General features: G+C 33.4%; 1 pseudogene; it reads left to right on the forward strand.

Moving 5' to 3' along the window:
* Positions 1 to 10,224: 10,224 nt before the first annotated feature.
* LOC141693499 (putative pectinesterase/pectinesterase inhibitor 41) lies at positions 10,225 to 11,430 on the forward strand (annotated as a pseudogene).
* Positions 11,431 to 12,179: the final 749 nt, after the last annotated feature.

A 12,179-nucleotide genomic window follows, 5' to 3' on the forward strand; every position in this document is an offset into this window, starting at 1 on the left:
TTATTGCCCGTCCCTTACTCCTAAGAGCAAAGTTACCTATATCTGTTTGGGGTCATGCAATACTTCATGATGCAAATATAATTAGAATAAGGCCTTCTGCTTACCACAAACAATCCCATCAAGAATTAGTTCTTGGTCAAGTAACTAATATATCTCATTTAAATGTATTTGGTTGTGCTGTGTATGTTCCTATATCACCACCACAAAGAACTAAAATGGGACCTCAAAGAAGAATTGGTATATATGTTGGTTTTGATTCCCCGTCTATTATAAGGTATCTGGAACCATTAACTAGTGTTGTTTTTACTGCTTGCTATGCTGATTGTCATTTTTATGCATCCATGTTCCCTAAATCAGGGGGAGATAATGATTTACATAAATTAAATTCTGAAATATCATGGAATGCATCAGGATTAAATTCTATTCATTCACGTACTAATCAATGTGAATCTGAAGTTCAAAAAATTATTCATATGCAAAATATTGTTAATCAAATGTCGGATGCTTTTAGTGACTCTAGATATATTATAAGGTCGCATATACCTGCTGTTAATGCTCCGGCACGAGTTGATATGCCTACTAAGAAATCAATTCCTGAAGAATTGATTGGTGATTCAAAGCCACGCCAGAAGCGTGGTAGACCTATTGGTGCAAAAGATATTGTACCACGAAAACGGAAATTGATTGGAATTGCCCCAGAAGTGGCAAAAGTTTCAGAAAATACCCCAGAAGTGGTATTGCCTCCTGAAGAGGTTCAAGCCCCTAAAGTGGCTGTAACAAAACTCCCAGATGTAGGATTGCCTCCAGAAGAGAATGTTGGCCCAGAAGTGGCACATGCCCTAGAAGTGGCAAATGTTTCCACAGAAGCAAAGGTACCTGAAAACTATGAGACCTCAATGAATTATTTCCATAACGCAAAATTATTGGATAATGGGAGTATTGAGGTTGATGATGTATATGCTTTTTTCGTGGCATCTGATATTATTATGAACTCTGATCCTGAACCACAAAGTGTGGAAGAGTGTCGACACCGAGATGATTGGCCAAAATGGAAAATTACGATTCAAGAAGAATTGCAATCCTTGTGCAAGAGAAATGTATTTGGAACTGCAGTCTAAACACCAGCTGGTGTAGTCCCCGTCGGGAATAGATGGGTATTTGTATGAAAACGAAATGAGAAAAATGAAATTGTGAGATATAAAGAGCGGCTTGTAGCCCAGGGATTCTCTCAAAGACCTGGTTTTGATTACCAGGAAACATACTCTCCTGTGATGGATGGTGTTACTTTTCATTTTCTAATGGGTATGGCTTGTATGGAAAAACTGGAAACACGTTTGATGGACGTTGTGATAGCATACCTATATGGATCACTTGATAGTGATATTTATATGAAAATTCCTGAAGGATTAAATATTGAGGACACTAAGCCTCGACATTTATATGGATCTTTTTGTAGCACGTGCAATCCTATCTTATCTTTTCGTAATACGTGTAATCTTATCCTATCTTTTTGTAAGTATTGATAGGACCTTCAGTTATTGAAATCAGATACATTGAAAAACATATTGAAATACAATTCTCTCTTCAATTTTTACTCTCTATATGTGCATTTATTAAGTCATACATTATCTAGTAATTCAAGATTTACAACACGTTATTTACAACACGCTCCATTTTTTCACTTTGTTTTTTTCTTTTTCTTTTATCATTTTCTTACGTAAATTATATAATTATTTAATTTGTATTATTTTAAAAAACTTTATTTAGAAATATTTTTTAGGATTTGTCATACTTATTTTATATTTTGCAAACTCCTTTATTATCACACATCTTTTCATCGAATATTCCATTCAAATAAAAAAATAGATTTATCATTCGGGACAAGACTAATTAATTGGCATACGTACTTTGAACATTTTGACTATTATAAATCACACCGCATAAATCTAGAATTTTTTATAAAAAAATATTATTCCACTAAAATTGTTAGATGTTAACATCCGTACAGTTGGATTGTTGAAAACAATTATTTTTAAAAAAAAATACAATAATGATTCGGGTAAGAGTAGTTAGTGTGAAAGCGTACATTAACAGTTTTGGCTATTAAAAAGTTACACCAAATAAATCTAATTTAAAAAAAATCACATCATTAAAATTAGTACATGTTAACATCCGTGTGGTTGGATCATTAAAATAAATATAAAAAAATGGAATCATGATTCAGGTTAAAGTAGTTAGTAAATATACGTACTTTGACCGTTTTGACTATTATAAAATTACACAAAAGAAATCTATAATTTAAAAAAATAAATTGAATCACTAAACGATAAATATTAACATCTATACGGTTGGATCGTCGAAAAAAAATTAAAATAATATTGGGGTTTAGGGTAGGATTTAGGGTTTAGGGGTTGGGGTTTAGGGGTAATGCTAAGTGTTTGGCCTCAAATAAAAGCACAACCAATTATACATGAAATTTTTAAAAAAAAATCCACATCACTAAAATCATTATATTTTAATATCTGCATGATTAGATCATTAAACAGAATTTATGATAAAATAATCGGGATTATGGTTTCGGATTTAGGGTTAAAGGGAATGCGTGCTTGAACCATTTTGACTTAACCAAGTGAATATGATTTTTTTAATAATTCTCACACCACTAAAATCGTTATGTTTTAACTTCCACACAGCTGGATCCTCGAAAATAAATATTAAAAAAATAAAAGCATTTGAATAAGACTAATTATTGTAGTAATACCAGAAAATGCAGATGCAACTCAAAATTACAAATGCAACACTAGAAGACCAAATGTAAAGCTATATCGCCACATCAGTAAGGCCAATTCACCAAATGTGGGTCCAACATGACACATGCTAACGTTATTACTTCCACATCATCAAAAGTGAGACCTATCACATGTCATGTCAGCAACATGGGGCCTACATGTTGACGTCATCACTGCTACATTATCACGGTCACGTCAACATTTTGGTCCATCATTTCTAAACTCGTTAGTGCCATAAATGCGGGAACCCACAAGCTAACGTCATCACTGTTACGTCGATAATGTGGGTCCCACATGTCGAAGTCATCGATACCACGTCATCAAAGTAGGTCCTACATTGCTGGTGTCACCACTTCCACGTCAGCCATTTGGACCCCCACATGCTAACATCATCACCTCCACGTCAGCGGTGTGGGTCCCACATGCTGACATTATTACTGTCACGTCATCAATAGTGGGTCCCCCACATTCCATATTATCATTTTTTCTTACCTCCATAACAAATGCAACGCTTTTATTTTAGTGGTGCAGTGTGCAATACTAGAATTAAGCTGCAACACAAATTTTTGGTCTTATGTAAAACTGTTTTTTGTTGTCTAAGAGAAAAATAGACATTGGTCGTAGGAAATTATTTAAAGTCATACCGTATGTTATACATCACTTTCAAAGAAAGAAATAATGTATATGTGAAAAAATCACTTGGTGTGTTATATGGTTTCTAGAATATAATGCAAGTAATTTGTTTACAAAATTAATTAAATCGAAAATGTTTTAAAAAAATTGTAGCATAGACATCCGAATTTAAGTTATAAATGATGTGTATTTAAGTACATACATATGTTTTTGGACTAGAAAAATTTGTCGTCGTCGGAATCATCTAAGCCTAAAAAAAAGGAAACTGTAACATTGCATAATATACCATCACCTAACATGCTATACAATGACTGAGAATTAGTTGCTTTCACAGGCATATTTCGTATACTTCATTCAATTATTAGGAACTACACACTTTATATTTTCACTAACATTACAAGAAAAAGGCTAAGAGACAACTTCTCAGAAGTGATGTCTAAAATGTTCAGAGTCGATGTTTTCATGGGTGTAGTAAAAAGTCTCTATTTTTTAAATCGGTTTTGGACAAATATTAACATCGGTTTTGTACCAATGTGAAAGACAATATGATACAGCGTGACTAGATAAATATCCGATGTATTATACATACTAAGACATCATTTAGTAACCGATGTGAAAAATAAGAAACGATGTCAATTGGCTTATACAACAACGCTTCGATAAATTGAAAAGATGTGTTATCCAGACCAAGACATCAATTATTGTCTGATGTAAAAACCCCAGATTATCAATGAAGAAAGAGATGTAATATCATAAAAGTATATGTGAGTGTGTTTGTGTCCAGAGAGAGTCGAGAGAAAGGAAGAAGATGATAAAAGAGATTTGAGAGAGAGAGATATAAACAAACAGTGGAGAATTGGAAAAATATCGGGAAGGGAATAAAAGAAATTTTAATGGGGGGATTTTTTTATCATAAATGGGGGAAAATTGTTCGTATTTCTCATTCTCTTCGGCTTTGTTTACAACTGATATATAAAACTCCCTTTAACATCATTTCCAAATTTATCGATGTTAAAAATATCTTTAACATCTGTTATTTTTTACAGCGATATATATGCGATGATATCTATTGACTATTTTCTTATAGTATAAAATCTACACAAATTGAAAATTAAAAATTTTGTGCTTTGTATTCAGAATCGTTGTTAGATAACCTATGCCTCGTACGGGCTATTAAGCTAGTTAATATCAAAGTTTAAAAAATATTGAAGTATCTAATAGCAAGTCCAATACATAGCTATAGTTGGCCTCATAGCTATAATAAGGACCAAAATAAAGAAAATCTACTTCAATACATAGCTATACTTGGTCTTATAATTGCATAAATGGATAGTTGGTCATATATTTAGGACTAAAAATATCTACAGTTATCCTTGCCACATCATTAAATAACTGTAAATATAATTTATCTTGGTTTACTTTAAATAAAATTTAGGGGAGAGAGAGAGAGTGTTTCACTTAATTTTGAAATATTTGATTGTAAAATGGGACTAGCATTGAAATTGAAGTTCTATTTTAGCACCATAATACACTTTTTGATCTCAAATTATAATAACAACTATTGTCATGTTACCTTTAATATTGGACTTGCTCTAATACAAGGTTATCTAGTCGAGTTCAAGCCTCCACAAGGTGCAAAGGGTTGAGTTCTAAAATTCTTTCTTGAAGATTCAATGTAATAGAACTCAACAAAGGTAATTGGTCAATCCCTAGACTTTACCTTGAGTAATACATAGTCGAGTCCAAGGTTTCCTTGGCAAGGTACTAAGTGCAAAGGCTCGACAAAATCTTCCTCATAGGTATCAATTAAATCCTTAATGAAGATAAATATTCTATTACGGTTAGAATGAACCTCAAATTTTTGTTGTATTCAGACTATCTAGACTCCTACATAGCAATTCAATTTATACACAAAGTGCAGACTAACAAGTGCTCCTAATTTTCAGGCCACTAACTAAGAAAGTCCTAATTACAAAATGAAATCTAAACAACTGCCCTCCTAATTCTAAGTAAGTCTGCACAAAATAACTAAATACATTCTCACTCCTTTAGCCCATCACTTACAACTAGAAAGTGACACATGATAACTAAGATGCAGGTTTATCAATACCTCCCCCTTTTTTATAACCTTATCCTCAAGGTTCAACTATAGATTTTAATCAAGGACCTATAAGTGAAGAGTGAAGTTTCGAGATTAAATCCAGGCTCCTCTTCTATCTGCTCTTTGCCTTCCAGTATTAAGAGTTGTGGTCCGTGATATTTGTGACCAACACTAAACTTTACGTCATAATTAAAGCAAAGTCCTTGAGCTCTTCTCATTTCCATCTCATCCTAAATCAGTCATTTCGTTAAAGATTCTTGATTTATCAACGAAGATGCAGGGATACCTTTTGATTGCTAATGAAGCTGGTCATATTTCATCCTACCTAAGCTGATAGCTTCTTTTGACGATTTCGGCTTGAGCATTCGAATACCATCAGCTAATTCTGGTTTGAAACCACCCTTAAATGTGCCCACTAAAGTTTTTTGCCATGTATCCGATTACCTAACCGTTCAAACTCTTTTTGATAATCACGCAAGGAACATATATGTTCTACCTCTAACAGCGCTTCATCAAAATCCTCGCCTTCTGTTGGACCAAATCTGGCTCACAGCTCTTCTTCAAAAAAATTCCAGGAAACCTCATTTTCCTCTTTCTCGTAAGATCTTTTAAGCCATTACCACCATTGGTTGGCTCCTCCTTCAAGATGAAAAGAAGCCAATGACACTTTTTGTAATTCAGGAGTGGCCTGATAGTCAAAGAATTGTTCCACCCTTGTGAACCATTCGGTCGGATCATCTCCACAAAAGTGAGGAAACTCTATCTTTGCAAGCTTCAAAGTGAATTGTGGCTTTCTCCCATCCTCTATGGTGTTACGAAAATGCCCGGTGGTAGTGTTAGTATGTGGATCAGAATTATTACTTGAAAAAGTAGTTTTGTTGGCCTGCAAAATTTTTGATAGTCTATCGATGATTGTTTCCATTTGGGAGAACTTGTTAGCCACTGCCACCTCCATGCGACTCATGTTGTCCTGAATGTTTCCCATACCAGATTCAAGATTTTTGATTCTTTCTTTGTTAGAGCATCTCCAAGTGAGATAGCTAAAATAATTTAAATTAATGATTAGCTAAAATTTATTAAACCTGTAAGATGTTGTACTCCAACCGTGTTAGATATAATGGTTAGATGTACTTTAAAAATAATATTTTATTATTATTATGAAAATAAATTGGAAAATAAAAGCATATATTTGTACTTAGAGAAAGAAAGAAACATGAAGAGAAAGAAGGAAAGATGAGTTGGATGTGTTATAGAGGATATCTATATTTTATTCATGGTTCAACAAATTTGGAAAACCAAAACAGGATAGTTATAATTTTAACTAACATGAATTGATGGTTGGAGTGACAATTTTTCTAGTGAATATCTATTTTTCCTACAACGTGGACAATACAGAGTCATGTGGGTTGGAGATACTCTTAGTTATTATAGCTAGGATACCAATGATAGGTCCCAATTAAAGTATTGATGAAGATAAATATTTTCTTATGGTAAGAATGAACCTCAAATTTTTGTTGTATTCTTAATTACATAGATTTTTACATAGCAATTCAATTTATGCACAAAGTGCAGAATAACAAGTGCTCCTAATTATAATTATCATGCCAGTAACTAAGCAAGTCCTAATTACTAACTAAAATCTAAACAATTGTCCTCCTAATTCTAAGCAAGTCGGCACAAAATAACTAAATACATTCCTACTCCTTTAGCCCGTCACTTACGACTAAAAAGTGAAACGTGATAACTAAGATGCAGGTTTGTCACTTCATTAGTCGAATCCTAGCACCCCATAGGCTGTTTTGTCGCCTTGCAGGGCTAACAAGGAGATTTAGTCGAATCCTAATGCTACAAGCAGGGGCGGACCTAAGTTGGGGCTGTGGTGGGCCCCAGCCCAGGTGACCTTTGAAACTTTCTATAATTACTATGCATCTGCATATTGAATTTAGCTTCAGCCCTTGTAGAAATATTGAATAGCCTTGCTCTGGGGTGCGATGACTCTATAATTTTTAATAATGGTAATTAAATTAAGTAATTAAACTAGGTAATTTTGGAAAATAGATTCTTGGGATAATGATGTTGTACTAATTCGATAATCTTTCCTATATAATTTAATAAAATATTTAGGCAAATATTTATTTATGTATTTTGCAAGATATAATTTTCAACTTTTTTTCTTCGGATACTTAATATTATAGACATTGTCTATATTGATTTTTTGTCAAATAAAATAGCTTTTTGGTTAAATTTGAGTTTTACCCAAATATAATATTAGGGTTTGATAATTAAGGGATTGAAGGATTTTTTTACCCCCGAAAAAATAAATTTGAAAAGTAGATAATACAAAGAAAATGAAACATTTATTTATGAAATATTTTTATTCGAAACATTTAAATTCAATCAGTCTGTCAAAACAGTTTATTCAAGCACTTAATCAAAAGCTAATTTAATTATCTAAGAATGAAAAATAATTTCTATACATTAATTTTTTTATTCCATTAATTTAAATTTAACTAATATTTTTTTCTAAAGATACACTTGCGTTTAACATTAGTCTAACCGTTTGTTCTACTTTACTAATATTTCATTGCAAAAATGCTTGTAATTTTTTTTAATTGTTAGATCAGTTACCTGTAAAAAAAAATTAGCCCAGATGAGTTTTAAAGTCTGGGTCCGCCCCTGGCTACAAGGCGAGTAAAACTTTGATGAAAGATGTTTGCTGTCCAATGCACAAATTTTTGAGCTATGTCATGAATTAAAACATGGTCTTCTAACAATAAAGGCGGAAGGAGAATAACTTGATGGTTTTCTGATAGTCAAAAATCTGGAGGATAGCCATCAGCCATGCATTCATGTGTAGATGTTTGGAGCTTCCTAAAGATTCTTGCATGAGTCCTAAAGATTCTTGCGTGAGTAGGTCTTGAAAATGTACGTAATGCAAACATATATAAATATAAATATTTATATAATGGTGCCCTTCCACAGCCACGGGTGGTTCTAATAACCACCTGCCGCATTGTTATATTACGGGAGTATTGCCGCTTTCCTTCAATGCGGGAGTATTGCCGCTTTGCTTCAATGCGGGCAGCGCAATGTTACATTGCGGGAGTACTACAGCTTTGACTCAATGCGCCTTAAGCAATGCTTCATTGCTGCAAAAAATTTAGTTTTATTTTTAAATATTTGTAAAATAATTGATAATAAAGATATAAATAATTTTAATTGATGTATAAATTCCTAATATATTTATTATTTGGTTGTTATGTTTTTATTTTGTATTTATATATTTCTATTAATAAATTCTTTATTTTAACAAACTATTACTTAAAATTCGCGAAATTACAGAACAGCCCCCGCTGCCGCAATGAGTCATTGCGGCAGACGAGACCCGGGTTTAACCCGTTTCTTCCTGAAATCCCTAATTTCATAATAACAAAAACCTAATTCTCCCACTCTAGGCGATTTCAGGCGATTTCAAAGCATTTCTCAGGCGATTCAGCTACTCAGGTATCACTACTAGAATTCTGTCAATAGACATCGGTCCTTAGACATCGGTTATTTTAAAACCGATGTTACTGCTTATATTAGACATCGGTCGAGAAAATAACCGTTGTCTATAGTTATTTTTCAAAAATGAAAATGTTAGTTAGACATCGGGTTTTCATATAACTGATGTCTTTGTTTTATAGATATCGGTTGTAGTTTACAACCGTTGTCGATGATTAACTAAAAAAAATTAAAAAAAATACGCGGAAAGTTTCCCCCCTTTTATTTCCCAATTATTCCCCCCTAACCAAAAACTAAACCCATGTTCTCTTGTATATCTCTCCTCTCAACTCTCTTCCTCTCCGGCATCTCTCTCTCATTCTCTCTCATATCTCTCTCTGTATCTTTCTCATTCTCTCTCATATCTCTCTCTCTCTCTCTCTCTTTTCTTCTTTCTCATCTCTCTATCTGTGATCATATTTCCATAATTAAAACCCTAATTTATATCACCATCTGACATTTCAATTAATTAGGGTTCCAATTAAACACCAAATTATAGATCTTCAATTAATCAAACTCCTGCTATGAGAAACCCTAATTTCTCGACCCGGCTTGGCTTAGTTGTTTAATTGGGTTTTGTTTTCTTTATCAAAATTTGTTTTTCTGTGTTCTTATTTTTTATTGGTGTTTTCAACAAGTTTTGAAATATCAGTACCCATCTCAAATTGGAGGTTTCAAAGCTTGTGGATGAGATTTATGAGAAAGTGAAGGAGAAAGCTTGGGGTAAGTAATTAAAAACTTTACTCTCAAGAAAACCTCTTTGGTCTTGATTTATGAATGTTCTATATCTCTCTTATGCATTTGACTTTTTTTTATCAAAGAGTGAGAGAATTTGAGCAAGAGGGATGTTAGCTCTAGATCGTCTCGATTTGGAGGATATCAAGGTTTTGAGAGAGCGGAGTTTACATAAGATGAAGAAAATGGTCGAGAAGAGGCGACAAGGAGTTGCGTTAGGTTATGGTGAGTACATGGAGATTTATGTCTTGAAGGTGTTCTTTTCTGTTGTTAAAGCTAGTGATCGCGTTGTTTGCCAATTTTATTGTGAAAATTGGCCTTTCAAGGTATGATTATTATGTGTATCTTCGTGTTCGTAATTAATTTTATGTTTTGTGTTGTATATGATGTGTAATGCATCAAGTTTGATAGTGTATATGATGTCAATCTTCTCTTCCGAATAACAACAACGCCAAAGTGCATGGTTATGGACGCTCATCCTTCACCAACTCCTTATCAACTGCTCGTACATTTTTGTCATTGACACAAAAATTTCTTCAGCGAAGCTCTGGTTTGACAATCGGAGCTATTGATGGTCTTAAAGATTGTAGTTTACTAGATGAGCTTAACGTTGATTATATATTAGAGTCTTCCACAAATAATCAAGCAAGCTCAGACCTTATTTGTTTCTCAAGCAGACACTGTTCATACATTAATGATATCTATTTTAACCAATACACAAACTTGTTTAGACGGGCTCGAAGAAACTGCTTCTTCTTGGAGTTTGAAAGATAGAGTATTTGTTCCTCTTGTTAATGCAACTAAGTTTTATAGTGTTTCTTTATCTCTTTTCCAAACAGGTTGGGTTCCAACTACAAAAAAAGTTTTATCTCGTACTCCTAAGAGGAGAGGAGCATTTGCACACGTTAGATTCCCCTTTAAAACATCTGACAAAAATAAAGCAATTCTTCAAAAGATAGGTCACAGACATCTTCTACAAGATGATAATGATTATATAATAGTGAGTAACATTGTTGTCGTGAGTCAAGATGGAACAGGGGACTTTACAACCATCAATGATGCCTTAACTTTGGCTCCCAACAAAACTGTAGCTAGTGATGGCTACTTTGTGATATATGTCATAGTTGGGGTCTATGAAGAATATGTGTCCATTCCAAAGAATAACAAGTACATTATGATGATTGGTGATGGAATTAACCAGACAGTAATCACTGGCAACCATAGTACTGCTGATGGCTTGGCAACTTTTAACTCTGCAATATTTGGTAAGACATTATTAATTTCTTGATTTAATTGAGTCAATTTTAACTTGTAATATTTTATACTTCGATATTATATAATACTTGTAACATATACTGATTCAATGTTATTTATGCAGCTGTAGTGGGACAGGGATTCGTAGCAGTAAATATAACATTCCGGAACACAGCAGGGGCAGTAAATCACCAGGCAGTTGCAATGCGAAGTAGGGCAGATATGTCAACATTCTATAGCTGCAGCTTTGAAGGGTATCAAGATACCCTGTATCCCCACTCCAATAGGCAATTCTACACAGAATATGACATATATGGCACAGTCGACTTTATATTTGGCAACGGAGCCGCTGTGCTACAAGATTGCAACATCTAGCCACGTAAATTTAAATGTATTTTCAGTTTTTTTCTTTTTATTCAGTAGATGTTGGCTGTAAATTATTCATTCAGCTCTGATACAGTGTATATTCTACAGGTGATGAAAGAAAGAGCAAAGAATAGAGTGGATGATCTACAAGGTATGTTTTGTGATCTTAAATTAGCTAGAAAAGAGAGTCGTACTAATGATGTTGCTTTATTAGAAGAACAAGTTAATCAGATGCTTGGAGAGTGGCAATCTGTACTTAATCATCCTTCTCCTGCTTCTTCTTTTTAGGTTATCACACCCACCCTCTTGTATATGTATTATAGTGTTTGCTGATTGTTTTGGTTTTTGATTGCGTAATTTTTTTTGTTGTTTGATCTTTGTGTGATTCGACAATTATGATAAACGGGGATTTGTGTGCGGGATAGGATAATTTAATATGTATTTATGTTTTGATTAAAATTATAACTACTTTAAGTTGAATCAGAAAAAACACTTTAAATATATTTTAAGGAATATATTTTCAGGTAGTTGCAAAGGGCATGAAACAGGAAGCCTTGGCTCGACTAAGAAGAACCAAACTCAACGGATCGCTAAAGGCCGCTACTATACTTTATATGGCATGTCACAGTTCTATTTTGAGTATTATATCCATAACTTTCTTGCTGCTATTTAATTTGATTCAGAAAGTCTTAGTTTTTTAATCAGAGGTTAAGATTAATATGTGTTTATAGCCAGTTTTTTAATCACAGGTTACATGT

This window comes from Apium graveolens, chromosome 2 (assembly GCF_009905375.1).
Source record: "Apium graveolens cultivar Ventura chromosome 2, ASM990537v1, whole genome shotgun sequence".
Taxonomy (NCBI): Eukaryota; Viridiplantae; Streptophyta; class Magnoliopsida; order Apiales; family Apiaceae; genus Apium; species Apium graveolens.